Raw genomic sequence first — 22,937 nt, forward strand, 5'->3', positions numbered from 1 at the left:
GGAAGAACTCCACCCCAAAGAAAAAGTAAAACTTGGGTGTTCAGCATCCTCTATTCAAGCCAATTCGTAAGGTCAGTCAAGAGGATTCTTGGGGTATTCCTCTGAGCTAGAGATTATACATTTACAGGAAATACTTGGATAAGGGGCTAACTTCCTGTGCCCACTTGGTGTCCAAACATTTACAGAACGACCTGTGAGTCCACGCCATTGTAATTAGGTGTTCTGCTTCGAATTCTATTTTAATTTGATACAGGGCCCCGTACCACCCCACAGGTTTGGTGTCCTTTAACTCCCTTTTCAACAATTCAAAGGGATGTCTATGTCAACAACATTAATATTCATCCTAAAGAATTTAGATTCTTGTAAATTCAAGTAGCTTGATAAGCAGGCTAACAACACTCAATTAAAAATGATCTCAAATAGCTAAACAGTATCGACAAACAGCCACAACCTTCTTCTCTCTAAATGCTGTTTCTTATTAAATCAATAAATGCGGAGATACGTTGCCAAGGCATCTGAGGAAAGACAGTTGTTGGTGTTTGGGGGTTAGCGGGTTTGTTTTCCACCTGCAGAAGTTTTTGAGTAAGATGTCTCCACCGTGGTCCGAATATTAGTAGATTCTTGACACGGTCGTTTGTCTAATTTCTTGAGGTAGCCTTACAGAAATAGTTGTACAGAAAATTGTGAACTATCGATTTTAGGTTTAGACTAAAAAAAAATTCCTACATTTCACTTGTCCTGGAACCACTTTTCTCAAAAAAAAAAAAAAAAGCTGGGAAGCGGAGTACAGGGGCGGTAGTCACTTTAAAGGCAAGGTGGCAGTGGTTGGTGGAGGAAATTTTATGAAAGAAAATAAAGAAAACTTGTAAGAACAAATTAATCGCACTCCCAAGTGACTTCTCAGAAGAGTCCAAGGACAATCAGAATCATAAGGATTCTGCTGCTCTTGCAAGGTCTCAGATATAGGAATAAAGTCATGACCAGAATTCAGTCCTCCGGTATTAGATGTCCCAGCCCCTTTGCTGCAGCACAGAACAAGAGAGCTCTAATTCCCAAGAAATTTGAGGCTTATTTTTGCCGCTATTGATTTCCCCAGATTGAGCTTCAGTTGAGGAATGAATGTGAAAAATGTGTACTAATTTGAATCCCGAAGATTCCAGTTATTAGAAAGCACAAGGACAGGTCCTCCGGTTCCTATTTTGTCTGCTTGGAGCTATTTGCAAGCGATTGGAAATGTTCTTCACGGGCGGGCGAGGAGAGACTATACCGAAACTTCTTTGCAGAAGTGGCGACCGCACTGGGCCTGAATAGCAGGCTCTCCTGCAATCGCACCATTTTTGGGGGGTGAAGGAGTGAGGGCGGAGATGGAGCAAGGAAGAGTTAAAACAGAAATTCAGTGAAGAGTAAAATTTTAACTTTCAAGACAGAACTCGATAGTATCTTAGATTTTAATGTCCTCCGTCCCGGCTGGAACAAAGATGCAAACACCCTCACGCCACCTCGGCCCTCGTCCTCCGAGTTCCAAAGGCGTTGAGGAGCAACTCGGCGGGGTGCAGTGTACCCGCGAGCCTTGCCCGACGGGCCTCGGCTTGCCTTCTCCGGCCGAAAGGGGGCGCATTCCTCCTCGGCCGGGGCGGGACCTACCCTAACTTCAGAAAACCTTGGACTCTGGCAGGAGAGCGACACGCTGGAGGACCTTTCGACACGAGTAGCAAAAGATAGGAAATATCGATGTCGTGAAGACACTCCGTGGACTGCATAAATATATGCTAGACCCGCATTTTAACAGAAGCAGGGAGCTAGCGGGTAGGAGTTCTGCCTTTCTCGCCTTTGAAATGAGGGTGCTCAGGATTCCAGGGTGAACGGGAACCGCGAGGGGCGCTCTCGCAGTACTCCCTAACGGGACTAGATGACCCTAAGTCAGTGGGTGCTAGGGATGGTGCCTGGGAAGGAGCCGGTTTGTGTCTGTGGAGGTGGGTGAGACGTCTCTGTATAGAAACTCCAGGTGCTTTGGAGAGCTAGAGCGCCGTCGAATTAGGCGCTGCTGCAGACCTGCTACAGACCCCCACTCTCATAGGACCCCAGTCTCCACACAGGGCAGACCTGGCCATCCTACAGTTAGGCCCCCGGGGTTAGGGGAACCCTCTTTCTCCCAAAGGAAGGACAATAGCTACCCCAAGTCTTGGTGTGTGCCCCCACATCTAACTCCCGGCTTCCACTCATCCTCCCTTTGTGGACAAGAGTTTCGAGTAATTTACAGGACGTATGAGGAAAATTCTTAACCTCCTTCTGTAAATCTTGGGATTTTCTGCTTCTCTCCTTACCACACCCTGAATCTGGAGGTCGGCAAGGCAAGGCCACAGTGGGAGCAACACACTGGCAGAGTGAATACTTTGTCTTCTTAGCAGAGATGGTGGTTAGTACATACATTCCAAGATAATCTGAGCTTGGGTGTCCACTAGAAACAGAGGTGCCAGGCCAGAGCTGCAGGGGAAATTGCACTCCCACAAACGTTTGTCTGAGAGTAAGAACATTCACCCCATTCACTTAATTTCTCATCATCAGTCATGTCATTATATTTTAAAGGACCTCACGGTGCTGGAAGGTGGTGTAGTTATAAATAAGCATAAAAACAGATGGGCTCTCTCCCTGTACTCTAAATATATATGGGGAGGCCAAATCTTTTCAAAGAGGATTCAGATATACAACTTAAAGGCCAAGGGGCCCAACTCAATCAAAATTTGAGCCAGGATATGCTAAGTTTAATCAGCTTGACTATGGGGCAAAGTGAAAGGCCTAGCCAGCACTTCAGATATATATAGACAACCCCATTTGCTCAAGTTTCCATTGTATTTATCCACACAAATTCATGCTAGTGTGCAAAGGGCTTGGAGGATTTGGCCTGGGCCTGGTGGGAGGTGGGGGAATCAATGTCCAGACTCCTGCCTTTGTCAACCATCCTTGTCTTCTTTGCATGCCCTGCGCCCCGACTGGCTGTCCAGAGATGTGTGCTGCCTAGAAAACTGGTGCCTAGAGGCCATGGAAACCTCCTAAATTCTGTTTTCTAGAATCCTCTGAAAAGAAGAGAGCTGTTGAGCTCAATGATAGATAACATAACCAAGCATTTTCATGTATTTTTCCTGTCTGATAATTCATTTTATAATAGCCCACTTAGAGACTTCTTGGGAGTAGAGTTTTGGGGAGCTGGTTACTGCTCTGTTTCTTTTTTAGGTAACTCATGAATGCATATAAGTTGAAAGTTCCAGTGGAAATAGGTATTGAATCTAAACGTTTAGACCTGGGCATTGACATATTGTCATTAATTCAGGTTGGGAGATGACACTCAGGAATTATGTACATCCATTTTCCACCAGGCCTACTTCCCTAAATACCCGTCTGGATCGCAGTAGTCCTATACCACCGGGATAGCCGCTAAACTGTTGCCTCGGCTCAGTGAATGCTTAAGTGATAGAATGACCTCCCCATCTTCAGTGGATCCCCTTTGGAATCCAGCTGAAGCACTGGGCCCCCTCCATTCCCCTTCCCACTTTATACCTTTTGCCTAGGAGATCTCCTCCAGGCTCACCATTTCAGCAACCATCCGCATACTGAAGACTCCCCAGGTTACAGCTTCACGGCCCCCCTTGGAACTGCAGGTCCCCAAATGAAGCTACCTACTCAACATTTCCACCTGAACATCACAGAAGTGCTTCAAACTCAAAAACAACAAAACATGGCACCAATGAGCTCCCTTTCCCCAATCTGATCCTCTTGCAGCTTTTCCTGTTTTTCCGTATCACAACATGGGGATGCAAAACTCAGAAATTTCAGACTCATCCTGACTCCTTCCTTTCCGCCTCTGTGCAGTCCATGTCCAAATCTCAACAAGTTTACCTTCCAAAATCACCTGAATCCATCTCCTCTTAAAAATCTATGATCTCTTACCTGCACTGCTGTACCAGCCTCCTAACTGGGTCTCCTTGCTTGTCCTCCTGTCTGTAGGTGGTGTACAGGGTGGATAGAATAGATCCCCAAGGAAAATTTGCTGAATGAATAAAAGGCATGCTAGTGCATTCTTTTACAAACACGTTTTAAAAAAATCATGGTTCTCTCCTTTAGAATTCACAATTGCTTTCTAGTCTTTAAAAAATTTTTTATTAAAATTTAATTTAATTAACATATACTATATTATTAGTTTTGGTGGTAGAATTTAATGATTTATCAGTTGCATACAACACCCAATGCTCATTTCATCAAGTGCCCTCCTTAATGCCCATCAGGCAGGTACCCCCCCCCCCAGCAGCCCTCAGTTTGTTCCCTATAGTTAAGAGTCTGTTTTGACTTGCCTTCCTCTCTGTTTTCGTCTCATTTTATTATACATCAGAACCAAATTATTTGTCCTGTTTGCCTTTTTTTTTTAAATCACCTTTTATAGTCTACATTTCCATTCATGTCCCAGCAACCTGCCCATTCACACAGAAACCAGAACTGTTCTCCTACTTTTCCCTAGTATGCAACTTAGGCTAGGACATTTCCCCATGTCCTCTAGTCCCTTTTCTGCTTCTGACTTCTCATAGGAAATGTCCTTGCTCTGTACCTCTTTTTTGCAAACCCACCCATGCTACCTTTCAGGGGTCTGCTTTTTGTGACACCTTTCTTGACGGCTTCATTTTAGACAAAGCAAACCCCTTCCCTTGATGCTTTACTATAGAAATAATCAGAGCTTTTACAAGCATTGCTTAATTATTTTCTAAATATTTTGTGGTTGTTAATATAGCTTGAGGATTTTCTTAAGATTAGAGATTTGGGGGAGTGTGGTAGGGAAGAGGCATATTCCACAGCGTATATAGTAAAGCTGCAGTAAGCAAATTAAATAAATTTTCTTTTTTTCTTTTTCCTTTTCTTTCTTTCTTTCTTTCTTTCTTTCTTTCTTTCTTTCTTTCTTTCTTTCTTTCTTTCGTATAGTGTGGTTCTGCTATTTTTGCAATTTCTAGCTTGTGAGTAATTTTTTAAAAAAATACAAGCGTAATGCCAAAGTGTAATACATGCTAATTTTAGAAAATGTATTATTTTACATTAAAAAGTTTAATTGGGAAAGTAAAGTCACCCATATTTCACCACCCTGATATAGAGGCAGTTCATAGTTTGGTGTTAAAATATTTCCTTCTTAATTTTTACACAATTTTTATATCAACATTCTCCATTACTGATTTTTCTTAAATCAATTGAGGAATTTTTCACCCCATTTTCAAAGATTGAGTTGTCACCCCAAATTAAGAAAATACACAAACATGTAACCCACTTGCTCTCATCAGAAAAATTAAACAGACAAACAACAAACAACAGCTCCCAAGGATTGTGGGAGATGTGATGTCACGGCTGTTTCCCAGAGTTCTCAGGTTCCGGTGGGTCCATTCCCAGCAGTAAAGACCTTCAGGGTAAACAGTTTCTTTTTCTTTGCTGCTTGTTCTAGCTGGGAACCTTCCCTAGACATGAGCACATGTCTCCTTTTGAAATTGGAAAAGCCTGCATAATACTTAAAGGACATTCCGGGACCACAGTTGGAGAGCTACTGCTCAAAAAATTAGTTTTTACATGGTTTAGTAAGGAAGAGCTCCATAAAACTGTTGAGGAGAAAATGTCCTAAGGGACTGTACATTTTCTGTTATTGTAGATCTCTGGATCTTGACTTGTCGTTTTAAAAGTGTTTTTTTTCTTTTTCTTTTTTTTTAATGTTTTTAAAACTCATACAATGCTTTTGTAAAAAAGGAGGAGGAAAACGACATTTATTTCTCTATACCTTGTAGAATGATGATCACATAGGCTAGTGAGAGCACACAGTAGTGTATTTTGACAGGAGAAGCACTTATAAAAATAAAAAAAATGCATTTATCCGTATATGAAAATCTATGGTGCCACAGCCCTTATTTAAAGTGATAATTGCAAAGAAAATATAAATTGTTATAATGAAGTGTATTTAAAAATCGTTCCCAGGCAAGTTGATGTTAAAACATTTGCCCGATGAATGCCAATATTTTCTTTAGGGAAAATATTATCAAGTGATGTAAAATCGTGTAGAACAAAACTTTTAAATTATGAATTAGATATATCTTAGAAATTAATCTCCCTCTCATGGGAAAGGGGGAACAGAGAGAGTAATCACGATTTTCGAGGATTAAAAAACCACACTTGCCCAATAAAAGTTTCTGCAGTTCCCCACATTGCCTATTTCTGAGGGAAGAAAGAAGGAGAACCACCCAGAGAGCTCTTTGCCTATAACCAGATGTGCTGTTCAGCAGCTCTACTCAAGTTTGAGGGAAGACCACAGGATGAATCCTCAACACATTTAAGAAATAAAACGTAATTTAGTTCATTAATCATGAAACTGAAATCTGCAGTTTTGCTACACATATTTCAAAGGCTGAATCCCTTCTGACAAGAGAAACAGAACATAATATCTCTGCACACTTGACTGTTATGAGTCTGTTCTTAGTTTCCCTCAGGGAAGAAGAGATTTTTCTGGGTGTGATCATTTTTACTCAGAATATATGGAGCACTATTTAAATTTATGCCTTTTTTTTTTTTAAAGATTTCATTTATTTAATTGACAGAGAGACAGCCAGAGAGAGGGAACACAAGCAGGGGGAGTGGGAGAGGAAGAAGCAGGCTCATAGCAGAGGAGCCTGATGTGGGGCTCGATCCCAGAACGCCAGGATCACGCCCTGAGCCGAAGGCAGATGCTTAACGACTGAGCCACCCAGGAGTCCCTAAATTTATGCCTTTCTTATCCCCCTTTACCCCAACATTCTCCTTCCTCAGGGTGGTAAGGTTGTTTTTTTTCTTTTCTTTTTTTTTTTTCTTTTCTTTTTTTTTTTTTTTTTTGCTCTGTTTTGGAGAATCAGGGCCACCTTGAACAGCCAGGAAATTCCAGCTGTATCTGGGTAGGCCTTAAAGTCAATCATTTTAACTGACTTACTGTATGTACTCAGATTGCTGGAGGATTTAATTCTTTTCCCTGATTGCTTGTATAAATTAATGTCTTACTTTGTCTTAAAGAATTAATAACATTAATAATATGAATAATAAAGTGCCATAAAATATGAAACTGCTGCACAAACTCCAAGAACATATACCAATGTTATTATGTTTTATAAAACCAGTTCTAAGAAGTAGGTGGGGGTAGCATAATTATTTTCATTTTACAGAGAAGAAAATTGGCTTGGAGAGTTTTAGGGAGCTACTGTTAAGTGACTTGAATATTTCCTCCCTGATCCCATTGTACTTATTTATTTTTTTTCATTCTATCCCATTATCTTTGATGTCAACCAAATTCTTGTGGATGTGTTATAGTCTAGTGAAACAATTTTGAGTGAGGACTAGAGAGACCAGCACGCCACTTCACAACACATTACCGTGCTCCACAAATCTCTTTTGTCTCCTTTGGTTCATAATCATTGTTATAAAGTGGACATGTAACTGCTGTTACCTGTCTTCCTCGTGGGAACGCAGCAGGCCTAAAAGGTACAGCAGTTGCAAAAATACTTGAGGAATAAAGGGCCAAATTTATTATTATACCATAGAAATCAAGCGGAGACTTTTCTAAATTATGTTATCGAGCAAAAATTTAAAGCTAAGAATGTGTTTCAATAAATTGATCCCCAGCCTTCAAAAAGCAAGAATCTTTCATTTAGATTTAAGGGCATCAGGGGTTTCAAAGCATTTTACTCTGTATTTAGAGAATTCTGTGCTAAGTTATGATTCTACTATTTCCTTACTGGTTGACTTTAGATAAATCTCTGGGTCTCAATTTCCTCACCTAAAAACCTGGCACGTTAATAGCTATTACACGGGTTTAATGAGATAATGTGAACAAAGACTGCAACCCCCTATTTCCCGTCCCACTGAAGGCATGCAAGAAAATGTTTGCTCTTTTCCTGCTCCCACTTCCGTACCATCTCTGACAAATGTCAGTTACTCCAGGCTCGGATATAAATTCAATGTGGTTTCCCAGTCGGTGTTGGAAGCCATTTTAATGTCACTAAAACTAGGGATATTCCCATACTCCAAAAGTCACGCTCTTACAGAATGTCACTTACCAAGTGACTAAGGAGACAGCTGTTTTTGTTCTCCAGTCAGGAACTGATGCCTTATGATTTCTAGTGATGCGCGAAGTCACACCCTGAGTGCTTGGCAGAGCTGGGAGTCTGGCTCAGAAGTTTTCGACTGTGGTCCCCTCCTTCAGGCCACCCTTCTCCTCATTAGCATGAACCAGTAATCTGAATCTTCTTCGACTCTGAAATGGCACCGACCTTTCATATTTCCACGTGTTCATCCATCACCACGGACTGTGCAGTGACTAAAGAAGACAAATGCCCTTCTCCAGTTTGGACACTGAATTTAATGGAGAATATATGACATGGGCTTAGGACATCAGGTGTCAAGACTTCTTATCCCAGACCTCACACAGCCACTAAGTTTCCTGGAGACCAACCATGTTGAATTTTCTCTGTAGTGTAATGTCTCTGACATGGCACCGTCTTACCGTTCCTCTGAGACTTCTTTGGGGTTTATTTAATTTTTTAGACATGAATAATACTCGCCATGCTAACTGTGATCATACGTAAAGTTGCTGCTCTTGTGTCAACTTGGGTTTCCTAACCAGTTGAAGAAGATAAACGTTCTGTTCCCCAGTTTGATATGTGACCTGCTTTCCTATGTATTGCTTTGAAATCTGATAAACCTAGAAGACACACAGACTGCATTTCTATATCATAAAGCATCCGGGACTCTTTATTTTGTTGCCAAGCAATTGACGATTAGATTTCCTCGGCATTCTTTGGTAACAGATGAACATCACCTGTGGTACATGTGGAGAAAATGGGTCACTGTGGGTGAGGCGATTGGACGAGTTTGTTGCATGACTTCTGTGCTGGTCTAGAGAAGCAGTTTACCATGTGCTTTATGCAAAAGAGAGGCAAAACATCTCCTAAGTATGCCTAGTGGGTATTACTGAGATTAGGAACACAGATCTGTCCGCAGTACCAGTTCTGACATATGGAGAAGTATGTGTGTAAGTTTGCTGAAATGACTGTGTGTGCTTTACGGGATCATGTAGTCTTGAACTGCGGTGCGGAGAGCTGCATTACTGTTCTCCTTTAGAGAGCGTGGAATCCTTCCTCATGTGGGAAAACTTTCCCTTGGTCCTTGATTACTTCATTTCCTCCTTCTATGTGTCTCCTATGTGCAGGTCATTTCTGATGATTCAGAGGCAAGAGATAAAGAGAAATAACAGATCATATGATTCTTTCTCTCCTATGCTTACAGTCGAATCCTGTATATCTTACAGTGTGATGCCTGGTTTGTCTTCATCAGGATGAACTGAAATGTCTTGAAATGCAGATCCCAGGACCCCATTCATACCCAGTGAATCAGAATCTCTCAAACACGTGCATTTTTATCCCAGATGATTTTCATATACCGTCAAGTTTGCAAACGTGTATGTAGACCATGTTCTTTCATAGTGATTGGCATTGAAGGATGTATTTTTGCGTGCCATCCACGGGGTCCTGTGTGGTCCATTATTATTAAACTCTCCCCTTATAAGCGTTAGTTTTGGCTTTTCAACCAGGTGTATAAAGTTTTGAAGACAAGGGGAGACAGGCAGATATTTTATATTCGGAGCACTCATGGTGCTTTTCATATTGTAAATGACCTAATAAGCAGTTATTGAGTAAAGAATCCATGAAGCATTTGCTAGGCGCCTGGCACTGTTTTAAGTGCTTCATGTGGAAAAAAAAAAAAAAAAAAAAGGAAAAAACATTTAAGGTGATTACTGAAGGTTGTAAAAATCCTCACTATGACTAATTTTAGGTGATTGTTATCTTGGCTCTTATTCTGGAAGAAAAAAACACGTGCCAAAGAGAGAGCAATCTATCACACAGATACTATGATTTGCAATTTAACTTCAGTTTTAAGTACATTTTCAGATGAAAAATATGCCACGTTTAGGAAGTTAGAGTTCAGTATTTTGTGTGTGTCTCTCTCTTTTTCTTACAAAGTCCTTCCTTCCTATCTGATGGTTGATAAAGCAGTTTTTCTATTTATGCGATTTTGCTTACTTATTTTATACACAGTTTGAAAAGGCCAATTTTTTTTTTTTTGCCAGCGTATAGAATTTTATTAAAAAACCATTCAATGAGTGGGATGGATCTCAATGTTTTCTAAACAAAACCCTGAAGCATGAGTTTATAAGGTTCTGCATAACTTCATCGACTCATACTACAGAGGAAAAACATTGTTGGATGTCACATGGTAACTGAATAGACTATTCATCATCACGAGGGAGGCACCCCCTGAGGGCCTGCAGAAACTCTTGGGGTGGAATTTTCAGATGGATAAGGTCCTGAATTACCAAGGAGAAGCCAAGTCCAGACTCCACCTTGGGTTGCGTTAGTTCTAGACAAGCAGTTCTCAAACATTAGCACACATCAGAATCACCTGGAGGGATGTAAAAACACAGATTGCTGGACTCCACTCCCAGAATTTTAATTCAGGAGCTTTTGGGTGGGGCCACCAAGTTTTCGTTTACCGTCTTTTTCAGATCCTGGCTGTGAAAAGGTTTCATTTGAAATCTCAGCGTAACTTTTCCAACTTTGCCATGTTTAAACAGAATTTTATCCCATTAGTGGGGTACTAGGCTTGGCACATACTCAAGTTACATCTGAAATTGCTCCGTTTAAGGTAGGCTCCAAAGCTTTTGTCCTAAATGGATTTTCTATTAAATATTAAGCTTTCTTCCCCCTAATGAAGTGTATTCAATTCATAGATTGTTGTCTAAAGAGTGTTGGGGGGAAGGATGGAAATAGCTTCTTTTTTTTTTTTTAAGATTTTATTTATTTATTCGACAGAGATAGAGACAGCCAGCGAGAGAGGGAACACGAGCAGGGGGAGTGGGAGAGGAAGAAGCAGGCTCATAGCAGAGGAGCCTGATGTGGGGCTCGATCCCAGAACGCCGGGATCACGCCCTGAGCCTTAACCGCTGTGCCACCCAGGCGCCCTGGAAATAGCTTCTTAAATGACAGACCATTTAACTCATTAAACATCATTTGGAAAAGCAGGGTTAGTGGACTTTAGAAAGCTCAGAGGAAGAGAACTAGAATGGAGGGCCCTTGCAGAGATGAGAAGGGCCAAAAACCAAGGGGAAAGGCTTTTCCGGAGCCGTATCTGCAGCAGAGACCACTGCTGAGTAACAGGCCTCGAAGCCCATCTGGGATCCTTTGGTGACATGAACTTTGCTCTAGTGGTTTATGACATCACTGGAACCCCCTTGGTGGAATTACAACTTCATAATTCACAGTTAGCTGTTGTTTATTTTATATTTAATCATTTGCGGAGCACACTGGCAGCATACCCAGGGGAACGATGTGGTTATGCTCCTGCAAATCTTGTTGTTGCATAATTAAGTACGTCAGAAGTAATTCACCAAGTGTCATAACATCCCATATTTCAGACTTGCAGAGGCTGGCCTTGGTTGTGATTGTCCTGAAAGTTATCCCATCTGACTCACCTTCTCAATGAGTTTTCCTTTTGGAGGAACAGTTACCAAAGACAGCTGGGCTTCCGAGTTTAAATGCAGTTTTCTGAGTAGCAAGCACAATGCTTCCATAGAAAGACAATCCCGAATGTGAAACTGACTTCTATAATGTAACTGTAAAAATGCCGTTTTATTTCTATTATCCCATAAGGATATAAAATGAATCAATCAAACAACAAAGAAGGTTTCTGGGTTAGCCTAGGGAATGGGGATTAGTTCCTGTGTTTCTTTGTGTTTGGCCCTTGGCTGCTCAGAAATGAGCCCACTTATCTAGTGCCTTTGGGTCTTTCAGGGGGAGAAGGGAGAAAGGGAAGAAATTAAAATTTCCTTAATCTTTCCTAAAGGAAAGAAATTAAGATTTATGGAGCACCCAACATGACCAGGTCATGTGCTGGGTGATTTATACTACTTCTGTTGTTCAAATTCTCACAGTAACATTGAGTGGTAGATATCGTCACCCTCCAATTTACAAATAAGGCTTTGAGACTCCGAGGAGGCTTAACAACTTGCCTGAAGCCTCAAAATTGGTCTTGATGAAACCAGCACTTGTCTCAATGCCTCTGGAACTCCGTATCCCATTATCCTCTCATTTACCTTCCAGTGGCTAGAAAATTGGAAGGAGATGGTTGAGCCGAATGGTTTTTCTGCCACATTTATTCAGTGGAACACAGAACTCCAGTAACTGTAGTCCTGGACTATGTATTGGGATTGCAAATGAAAAAATGCAAATAATCCATCAGGAAATGATATCTTTGTAAAGAAAACGCCCTGATGGCCCTGGATACTTAAGTGACAGTCAAGCGGCAAAATGGAGGTTAATTATGGGGCTCAGTGAACTCGAATGAAAGAGTGAATCGGAAGATAGTGTTAGAGAAGAAACTAGGTGAGCCAGAGAGCTTTACTGAAGGTGAAGATTGATTTTGGTCATGGTTCTGACCTTGAACATGCCAACAAGGCCCTCTACTCTATAATCTTATGAGACTGGAAGAACAGCAATGTATTTCTGAAAAGTCTGTTGAAGATTAAATCAGGTATATGCGGCTCTTCCTTACCTTTCCTCACAGGTGTACAAAGCTTCTCAACTTCGTCAGTTCTAATACCAGATGAGAATATTGAGGGAAAAAAGGTCCAAAATTTTTGCTGAAATTCCCTCCCTCTATGGGAATGAGTTGTGTTTGCTTGTTTGTTTGTTTTTTAAGTAAAGAAAAGGATTTTATTTGAAAGATTCAGACAGTCTGATTTGGTTGTTTGGGGCTGGAAATTCATTTTCCAGATGCAATGTCATAAGGGGTGATTGGGTTTTCTGGAAACGTCCAAAAGGCTGGTAAATGTATGAGACAGATGAACTATAGTGATGGTGGAGGCAGCTAGAGTGTTGCTTCTGGAAGGAAGTGGCTTAGTCTCTCAATGGTAAGGAGGAAGGGGATGTCTTGGCCCCTTTATTAGTGTAGGACCAGTGCTGGGCCAAATCGAGAACTAGATGAATTTGATCTCTGGGCAGCCTCTGCACCACCCATGCCTGGCCACCAGGGTCTGAATTTGGTGTTCCTCCTGTGTGCTCTCATGTCACACTGCACGGCTTCTTTCAGAATGCCACTGAGGTCTGGGTGCCTCTGTCTTCCTACCCACCCCTCTTCTCTAGAGTTCCCAGTGAGGACGATAAACACATAGAGAAATAAGGTGCTGAATTGTCATCATCTGGGCCTACAGGCAATAAGCCCTGGGCACTCCAAGGCCCCATCTTCTGGGATTTGCTGGTAAAACAAAGTGGGAGAGTTAGGTTTAAATCTGTAACCATTGCAGAACAAACTCCCACTCTTTCTTTCTCTCACTCACTTTCTCGTACATTCAGCGAATCTGTATTGAGTACTTGCTGTGCACCAGTCACTATTCTAGGTGCTGGGGATTCAGCAGTGAAAACCACCACTTGCTTCTCCTCACCGACCTTACTTTCTCCTGGGAAGAAAAGGCAATAAACAAGTAAATAAACAAACAACTAGGTAAATAATGAAAAGTCCTATAAAGGAAATGAACCAGCCTCATTCGGGCAGAGGTAGGAATGAAACAAAGGTGTTAACTAGGTGGAGATCAGAGTAAAGACTATCAGAGCATTTTACCTACCAGGTAAAATCAGGCAGCAGAAGAGAACATGTGCGACGGCCAGTAGGCATGAAGAAACTGGGGAAGTCCGAGGAACAGAATGAAGGACAGTGTGGGGAGAGGATAGCAAGTGATGGGGGCTGGTAGGTGAGGGGTCAGGTGATAGGGACCCTGTAGACCATAGTGAGGAGTTGGGCTTTCAGCCTAAGAATGATGGCAGTGGGAAGCCATGGGACAGATTTACACTGGGGAGTCTTGTGATCTGACTCACCTAATGGAAAGAACAGTCTGCTCTATTGAGAACGTACGTAGATTGGAAGAGAAAGAAGATGTGGTTAAGAGGTTCTTGCAATGGGCCAAGTGAGGGATTATGATGTTTTGAACGGCCTTATGGTTGAGGCGCTGAGCAGCGGTGGTGGGCACCCAGCTGGGCTCGCTAGAGGGCCCAGGTGGCCATGAGCCAGCTCGCTCTGTACATGCAACGGGCCTTGCCTGGCGGACTCACCCAGGGCATGCACTTCTCTTAGCCTCGTCTTTTCTGCATTTCTGTACCCAGGTTTTCTCTCAAACTTGCAAGCCTTTCCACGGCAGGCTCCCTGGAAGCAGCTGACAAAGGACAGGGAGTGGTGGGGTGCAGTGGGGTGTGAAATGGGAGCAAGTTTTCCTTGAGTGTGTTATTTGAAAAGCTAGAGCCTGTAATTCACGTACGGCCTATAATTTTCCCAGAAAGGAAGGGTTCTGTTTTAAGTTCTGCAAAAGCAGCCCCTTTGTCATTTAGCAAAACATCAGAAGGCAGCAGCATTGCTAACAACTGCAATCCAGAGATGTGAAGGCTTGTGTAGCTGAAATGCCTCAAGAAGTGATTTGTGTTTCCTGGGTCAGAGTTCCTCCCCTTCAGTGTGTCTGCATTAATGCCACCAAAGGTCAGAAATCAGTCAGGTCTTTTCTCCAAACAATGGACTAGTAATCGCAGTTCCAATGAGCGCCATCAGAGCGCGTTACCTACCACCAGCCATTCAGCTAACAAATATTTATTGTGTTCAGCACTGTGCCAAGCACTCCGGAGGACGCCGAAGAAGCCTGGGGCGTGGGCTTTTGCCAAAAGAGCCAATCATCTAATTGGTGAGGTGAGTCTAACTAACCCTGACTCGCACATGGCTCACCTCAGAGTAATTTCAACATGTCCAATCCTGAAATCATCAATACTGCAAACTGTTCCTCCTCTTTTTCCTATTATTCAACAGTACCTCAAGCCTTGGGGGGCAGAACCAGCTCAAAGTCTCAACAGCAATGCCACCCCCTTCCTGTCTCTCATTCTACGTGCCTGTTTCTCAGGGCAGACATTTTGTGCTACGGGGGCTGGATGAGATCTTTCCTCATCGTTCCTTACAAATGGAACTTTCTCTGACCCAGAGGAGGAATTTCAAACCTGTAAGAAACCACTCGTTGGAAAACTGTCAGGAGAAATTTTGAACAGATCCATCTTGCTTTTAAAGAAGATTTTGAACCCCCAATAGTTTAAGCGCTCTGCAGCTTGTCGCACCCTGAGAGTTGAGAAATGCCTTCTGGCTCATCTTCCGGAGCGTTCTGTCTGCCAACACTTCTCATGCGATTTCAAGTAATTTGGCAAATGACAAGTTATAGTCAGCATAAACTTATAATTATGCAATTGATTAAGCAGACCAGGAAGAAAAGTTCAGAATTTGAATGGAAAAACTGGTCTTCATATAAACCGAACCTTGGAACAAGACGACAGGCCCCCGACTTCCACACTAGAACACAGAGGCAACCAGTTTAATTTCTTCACACAGGGAATTGAATCACTATTTTTCCCGAGGCTGAAATATTGGCTTTAACAGGGTTTATTTGAGGTTTTATTCGGCTTATCTCTTCTGAGCTTCCTCTAATGTCTTCATCAATGTTCTGAGAAAAAAAAAAAAAAGAGCAGAGAAACTTGACTCAGGATGGGCTAGTGTATACCGGATATGGTTGAAACCACCAGGCTTGCTCACCTCCTGACACCAGGGGACACACAGGACAGTGCGAGGTGGGGAAGGCCGGTCGGAGTCGGCTCAGGCGTGGGAAGTGCTGTCAAAGGGTGATTCAAGTCTGGACGAGCAGCTGACTGGGGAACAACTCAGCAGCCCTCAAAAGCCTGACTCCCAGCCAGGGGGTTTATGAAGGCAATCTGCAAGACACATTTAGAGGGAAGATGATTTGGGAATTACAGTACTTTCACTCAGACTAGGAAATTTAAAAGATATTTGTTCCAGTAGATGAAGAATAAAGAGTTTGGAATCAGAAAATCTAGATTTCAGGTCTGCCTTTATTTCTGCCTATGTGAGCCTCTCTTGGCCTCCGTGATGTGTCTATACAATGAAACGGTAATGCCTGCTTATTTGTGATCGTCGTGGAGTCTTGGAGGTACAGCATGGAAGAAAGGATGCATGGTTCCAGATCTGATCAATACTACTGTAAAGCTTTGCGTAACAAGTGAGTCATACATTGCCAGGGATTCAGAGGGTGGATTTTTCACGTCTAGCAGGGACACGTGCGGAAAGAGTTCACGGAAGAGGAGGCATTCGAACAGGATTTCAGTGTACTAGAAACTTTTTTTTTAAGATTTTATTTATTTATTTGACAGAGAGAGACAGCCAGCGAGAGAGGAAACACAAGCAGGGGGAGTGGGAGAGGAAGAAGCAGGCTCCCAGCGGAGGAGCCCGATGTGGGGCTCGATCCCAGAACGCCGGGATCACGCCCTGAGCCAAGGCAGACACTTAATGACTGAGCCACCCAGGCGCCCCAGAAATTTTTTTTACAAGTCAGAGCATCGTGAGTTAAGAAGAATATAAACACTAAGCAAGCGCGTTTGAAGCGGACATGTACCTCTTCAATCCCACAAGAACCGCTCCGAGCAGAAGGGCGAGGCCTCTGAGTTTCCTTGCCAGTAGCTGACATTGCTTCACTCTGTTAGAGTTAAAAATACCAACTCTCCGCCTCCAGGCTGTCAATCTGGCACCTTTCACTAGCATTAAACTCATTTAAAAAAGATTTGAAACAACATTACAATTTAAAAAAAAAGCCTGGTAGATTTTTAGTCAAAGGTACAAACAACAAGTTACTGTTTGTGTCCCAGAGATTTTTTAAAAACATCATCTTCCAAGTAGAGAATGGCAGCTTAGAAAACATGCTGGCTTAGAGGACCAAAAGCCTAGGAGGGTGGAAGGGGGCAGCTGGCGTTTCATATCCCAGCTTTTCTTTAAAAGAACCTATGGTGGCTTTGGAGAGGAGAGAAGCAGAAGGGGAAGGAAGAGAAGTGGAGAAGAGAATTTCTCATTCAAATAATCCCATGGTTTTCAGCAAGGTCAAAAGTCTGAGAGTTCGGTGGTGCCTTGGGGAGTAGGACTAAGGAAAATGTGATTTGCCAAGGTCAGCAATTTCTGACACTCATTCAAATTCTAGCCTTAGGGGGGTAGCCGTTTGATGAGAGCAGAGGAAGAGGTGGCATGAATAGATGACATTTAACATCGGTAGGAGACAGGCGGCTGCGGCAGCTTGCTCACTCGATTCCATGGGAGGCATTTCTAGAACAAACAGAGTCACCTCTTAATTGCCTGCATATGGATTTCCCAGTTGGTGGGTTCTTTTTAGAACCTGCCGTTGACATTTTAAGGCACACGCTCTGGAGTTACTTCATTCTCAGAGAGACGACACTTTGAGAATCCAAGGTCATCTGGAAACTCAACCTAGGTGAAACTTGTTGGAAGTGTATACCACCTAGGTAAATGAAAGCAAGGAGACCATATAAAAAATTTTCCAAGCATAAATATAAGCTTTCGCACCACCTCTTGTTTTGGGGACCGGAACTAGCATCCATCAATACGTTGTAGATGGTTCTGCCTTGTTTCTTAACGTTAGTTAGAATCATCAAGACTTGATTGGCCACTTCCCCATCTCCACCCCAAATCCAAGTCCTTTAAGTTCCCCTGCTAATGACAGCCTGTTTTAAGAGTAGCACAAAATTAAACAAAAAGCATGATTTCTATGACATTAAGGGCTTTTTTAAAAAAAAGGTCACCTTGACCATTGGGGATTGTGTTTCTGTTTTTGTTTTTACAACTCAGAATATCGAGCGAAGAACAATATCAACACTGAGCAGGCGACTTTCAAACCCCGTATGTGAAAGCTGGTTCTTAAATAAGGAGAAAGTTTTGGCTTCGTACATTCACAGCGCACTGAAGTCAGATTCGGTGAACAGCTCCGCTGGAGGTACCGGCACCACACAAATTCCCTCTGCGGCGTTTTACAGGAAATTTCTTGGGATGCTTACCAATACCCCATGACTTTCATGAATTCTTTCTGTCCTTTTCTGGTCTAAACTAAACGGGTTTTGCTCTGAGGGAGTGGTGGCACCGCCGGGGCCAAGAACATGGGCTCGTGGAGCAGCTCAGTTCCCTCCCTTGTTTGCTCTGCAGCCTCACCTTTCTCTGCTCCGAAGCGAGGATCACACTACGGGGGTGTCGTGAGCATAATGTATTGAACGTGGTTAGCCCGGTGCCTGGCACGTAGCAAATACTCACCGAATGGAAGTTATTTTATAATAAGTACTTGGTTCTTATTTTACAATCGAGCAGACACTGCGGAGTCCTTTATCACTCAGCCATAAAAACGGTGTGGATATTTCCTTGAAATATTCGTAAACATCTGGAAACAATTTAGTCTGAGGACACTTTAGGTAACTAAAGGGACTCATTCTTAAAATGAATATATAGTCTCAGGAGACTCTGGGGTCAAAGAGCAAGTGACCAAATACTTTTACTCAACCCAGAAAGCTTTGTGGTGAGAGAAAGGGGGAAAGAAAGAGGGAGAAAGAGAAGAGGTGGGAGAGAAATGCATTTTGCTTAAGCTAAGCATCAAAATATTCTGAGTGAGAAGCAACGTGGTGTTTACTATGTCATATCACAGTCAAAGCATCTAGGCTATATTTCCATGTACTTGCTGAGTGACTTCTAAGTCTGTTGTCACGCCTCTCTAAAAATTAGTATTGTTATTATTATTTTACCTATTAACCAAGAGATCTTGGGAGGTAAGACCTAGAACCCCCTACTAACTGTGAACCCAGAAAGCAGTATCAAATAACTTGAGAGAGAACTAGCACTCAAGGTACAACGTGGGTCAGGAAAATGTAATGTTATGTAGTATTAATAGACATCTCTAGAAATGGCCTATACTTTGTGGCAAAATTAAGGTGTCTTATTTTTTTTCTATTTTTCTGAAAAAAATGCTTTTATTTAACCAATCCATTTGAAAAAGCAATTTGATTTTTTAAATTTGATCTCAACAATATGTTGAGGTATATTACCGGTATGTTTCAGGGTTCCAACTTCCAGGCCTTCAAAATGAATTTCAGATTTATGCTCAGGGTTATCTAGTCTTCAAAAATTTATTCACCCAGTAAAGTTTTATTTTAAAAAATCAGGGTACCCATATTTATTTAGTCAAGTGAGGATATTAAATAAACTTCCTACCATTTTCTGGGTATATTGTTTTAGAAAAGAAAGGACATTATAGCGCCAACATGACAAAATGACTGTAATCTCCAAATAAAACAAATGGATGCATTTAACCTAAGAAGAAACTCACCATGTTGTTCTTATCCCTCCTGCCCATTTTATTTTGGAGTCTTGAAAACTTTGTCTTTGTTCTGAGAATTGTTGGCGGGGAATCTCTGATGGTGGCATTTTTTGCTTCCAATAGTTCACTATATAATTGCTGATTTCACTAATGAAACTCATTTGATGATTTTGTGGTGACCCAAGTTCAAATAAAATTTATATTATTCTTCAGCTATCCATCTTCTGGTTCCTAGCTCCACGACAATCGAATTATCATCCTGTACATTAACAATCAACTGCATGGTTAAAACCAGATAAAAGATAATGTGAGCTAAAAGTAGACATTTGAGACATGAATTATTGATTTAAAGTTGTACTGAATCCATCAGGATATATTTTTTCCTAATCCACTGGTACCCAATCTCATATTCCCCAATTTCTTAAGGGCAGTGAAAGAAACCTTTACTAATTTTCGATATTTCAAGGCACCTAATAATAAAATACGTTTGTACTCGCTACAAACAATGACAACAACAAAAAAAACTTTAAGATTTTTTTGATTGCATCAATTTGAATTTAGATGATTCTGTGGATCCCCGTAAAGTTCTTAGAACATAGGACGGAGTCATCCAAGAGCTAAATGAATGCAGGAAAGAATGAAGATATTCTTGGCTGCCACAGGCTAAATTGTACCTCGGACAGACAATTTTAAATTTACTTGATGCAAATGATAAAATATAGTTTACTTGGTAGAAGAAGCTGTAAAACATGGAATCTATGGGGAGAAGACCGTCCATGGAGCTGAAAAGATCGAGAGCGTTTGTATTTTTTTGTGAAGATATGAGTGGAAATAAGACTGCACTCTGAGGGAGGTTTGTGCACCTAATCTTTACGTTTATGACCAGAAGTCTATGCCGAGAGGGACGTGGGTTTTGTTGTTGTTGTTGTTGTTGTTGTTTTGTTAGCTCTCAGTATATAGTTCCAGGGTCCTGATATTTATCAGCTTAAAGAAGCCATTTTCCTTTCTTAGGTATTTTTCTTGCTTTAGGACACCAGGTGGCGATATGGGGTGAAGTGTGGGGAGCTTGGGGCACTGAGATTGGATCCTGTCCTATGAAAGGGGAAGCATGTGGATGGAGATCTGGAGAGCAGACTGATCTGCATGTGTTTGAGAGACGGACAAATAGATCAAAAAAGAGAAAACCTTTTAAAGATTTGGTTACCTTTTGGCTGAAAAAGATGTTGACATTCATCATCTGAATGAAACACTTTTCTCATGAGATTCCAGACAATATTCCACTTGGAAAATTCAGGAGCTACCAGAAAGTCTCTAGCTCCTGCTAGCCATGTTTTTGTTTTGTTTTGCTTTGTTTTTTTAGTTTTTTGTTATATGTAAGATGTTTCCTCCTCTCTTCCCTCCCATTTGTTCAATTGCAGAGCACCTACAATGTTCCATGCACAACACTAGAAATATTGGGTCATATAAGGTCTGGTCCCTGACCCTTATGAGCTCATAGTTTAAAAGAAGCAGACATGTGAATCCTAAATCAGCAGTATGTTTTGGGTTCTAGAATGGAGTCAGGATCAGGACAGGATAAAGAAGGGTTGCAAAGGACAGAGTTGTCATCCAGTAGCCAAGGAAGAACTTTGTGGAAGATATGAGCTTTGAACTGGATAGTGAAAGATGAATAGATGTCCACTATTTAGAATAGATCAGGAGAGGGAGATTATTATAATAGTCAATTTTGCCACCATGAACAGTTCAAGTATCCATGGCGTGCATGAGAAAAGTTGGTTGGGTCTTAGCATTTATCATAATCGTACTCAAGGGGTGCCTCGGTGGCTCAGTCGGTTAAGTGTCTGCCTTTGGCTCAGGTCATGAACCCAGAACCTTGGGATGGAGAACCACATCGGGCTCCCTGCTCAGCCAGGAGCCTGCTTCTCCCTGTCCCTCTGCCCCTCTCTCTGCCCCTCCCCCTGCTCGTGCTCGTGCTCTTTCTCTTTAGCATGCTATCTTTCTCTCTCTCTCTCTCTCAAATAAATAAAGAAAATCTTTAAAAAATAATCATACTCAAAAGCACAATCAGTAGTTACTACTAGTAGACCAGCTTTTTAATTTGAAAATGGGAGAGAATACATGTTTGGCAACACTTGTCTTCCCCCCAAGCCCTCATACGTGAGAATTTGTGTGATGAGAGTAGTTATAATATAAACTGAGCTTCAAATATTCAAGTGTTTTTATGGATCAGGATGGATATACATGGGCTGCCTAGGTGAGGTGCAAGGGAGGTCTTAGAAGTATGATTCCAAGAAGAGTACAGATAAAATAAAATTTAGAAAACAGATGGAAATTTCAGAAAACGTAAGCGCCTAGGGAGAGAATAGCACGTTGGTTTGATGCATCCGAACAAAGGATGGTGTGAACTGATCTGAGGCACTGCATTAGAAAAGGCTTGAGTGCAGGGAGAAGGTTTTGTCTAGGCAGACGAAATGAGTCTAGAGATGATAATGTGATAGAAAGGTGTTTGCTTGACCCAATTTGGGGATGGATAATAGCACAAATCTGGGTTTTGCATGCCTGTGTAGAAAGTAGGGTAAGCTTTCAAGTGAGAGACGAGTTTTAGTCGCCACTCTTTCTTCAGTGCCTATCCACACCCGGAAAACTGTTGTTCAAAAAGTGTTTGTTGAATGAATAGTGAAATAAAGCACATGGGTTGGGTGCCAGCGAGCAAGCAAGGACTGGGTCAAAATGTTTGTCAGCCAGCTTTGGCGTGAAATATAAAGTACTGTCCTTTAGTAACTGCTGATGGATTTAATCAGGTCAGACATGTAAATAGTGAGAACCAACTTGTTTTTATTGAGGTGTCCCTCAAATGGATTCTGACATCACTGAGAAGAAATCTCCCTTCCTTCCTTCCTTCCTTCCTTCCTTCCTTCCTTCCTTCCTTCCTTCCTTCCTTCTTCTCATCTTCCCTCTCTCCTTTCTTTTTTTCTTTTTCATGTTTTTGTTTTTATTTCAGGTACATTGAATTATATTTTCCTCAGCCTCCTTCTTCCTCGTTCTCTCCCTTTCTTTTTCCCTCTCCTTTCTTCTATTCGTCCCCTCACCCCTCCTTTTCTCCTTTCCCCTTCCTCCTCCTCCCTCCCTTCCCTCTCCCTTCCTCCCCCTCTTGTCCCTCCCCTGTTCTTGTGTGAGTGACAAGTATAGTATTGAAAATAAATAAAGTAAAGGAGCATAGTCCCAAGGGTTTAATGTAAAGTGGGAAAACTTTAACCCTTGTGCCCTGGGTGGTTCACAGAATTCCAGCCCCAGGTTTCAGGGGACTATGGGACCTTCTGTTGGGGTGGGGGGCACAGTGCCTTATTATAACACTTAAGCCTGCCTTATTGCAACATTTATTCAAGGAATATTTAATGTACAATTATGTGTACATGGTACTATATTAAGCACTCTGAACGGTATAAAGTTCTTTGTTCTTCAAGAAACTTAAGAGTTGGTTGATGGGTCTAGAATCTGGATTCTAGATTAGATATATAAACAAATATATACAATATCAAGTGGAAAGGGATACTATGAGAGAGGAACAGATTATAAGATACAGTAGTTATCTTTACCTTGGCAGTTCAGA

At 41.8% G+C, this 22,937-nt stretch overlaps 1 protein-coding gene and 1 long non-coding RNA gene across 4 annotated transcripts in view; one reads left to right on the forward strand and one right to left on the reverse strand.

Annotated features, from left to right (window-relative positions):
- Positions 1-22,937, forward strand: part of PRRX1 (paired related homeobox 1) — an 82,314-nt gene that overhangs the window by 7,148 nt on the left and 52,229 nt on the right. The window lies entirely within an intron of this gene.
- LOC123001601 (uncharacterized) lies at positions 555-21,353 on the reverse strand. Its single transcript, XR_006410665.3, has 3 exons — positions 16,580-21,353; positions 15,706-15,881; positions 555-15,616 (listed from the first exon to the last, which is right to left on the reverse strand). It is a non-coding gene; the product is annotated as an uncharacterized LOC123001601 (long non-coding RNA).

The sequence above is a fragment of the Ursus arctos genome, unplaced genomic scaffold, assembly GCF_023065955.2.
Source record: "Ursus arctos isolate Adak ecotype North America unplaced genomic scaffold, UrsArc2.0 scaffold_2, whole genome shotgun sequence".
Classification (NCBI taxonomy): domain Eukaryota; kingdom Metazoa; phylum Chordata; class Mammalia; order Carnivora; family Ursidae; genus Ursus; species Ursus arctos.